A 705-nucleotide genomic window follows, 5' to 3' on the forward strand; every position below is an offset into this window, starting at 1 on the left:
ACACACATGGTGAGTTCTCACAAATGGGCACATGATCTCAATCATTTGGCTAGGTAAGTATGGTCTAGTATGAATAAAGAGAGAAGGGTTCAAATGTCATCATTTCAAGGTGGCTATCACTCAAAAACAAGGAGCTTGATCATTATGCAAAGTTTATCTAAGATTAGAAGCAACTCATGCATACATAGATTTATTCTCAACATACTACCCCCTTTTGTTATAAGTAATCTCAAGTTCTACCCCCTTTTTATCATCATCTCAAAATCAAAGCAAACCCCTCACATCACCCACCCAATGAACAACTCTTTTTTTTTTGACTCAACTTCTAGAGATTTTAATTCACTCTAACTCTTTTTCATTCCCTTCCCCAACTCCTCTTTGATTTTTTTTTTTTATTAGGGGGAAGGTTCTTTGTTGCATAATCAAGAGCTTCATATTTTCTTTTTATCCCTAGAGTTTTCATTTCTATTTAATCTCTTTTGCTCATCTCTCTCATCTTTCTCACTCTTCAAAACCCAAGATATTAATATTTAGAACACACAAACCCCTCTCACCATGCCCAAATGCTAGCTCATTTTGCTAGCAAGAGATGAGAACAAATGTATGTCGCCTCCAATACTCTCAAGATTTTGCACATGACAAGCTATCAAAAGAGGCCTCACTCATGCAATTAAATGTTTGGTCTCAAAGAATGGCTAGGGTTGT

Source organism: Brassica oleracea, chromosome C2 (genome assembly GCF_000695525.1).
Source record: "Brassica oleracea var. oleracea cultivar TO1000 chromosome C2, BOL, whole genome shotgun sequence".
In the NCBI taxonomy this organism is placed as follows: domain Eukaryota; kingdom Viridiplantae; phylum Streptophyta; class Magnoliopsida; order Brassicales; family Brassicaceae; genus Brassica; species Brassica oleracea.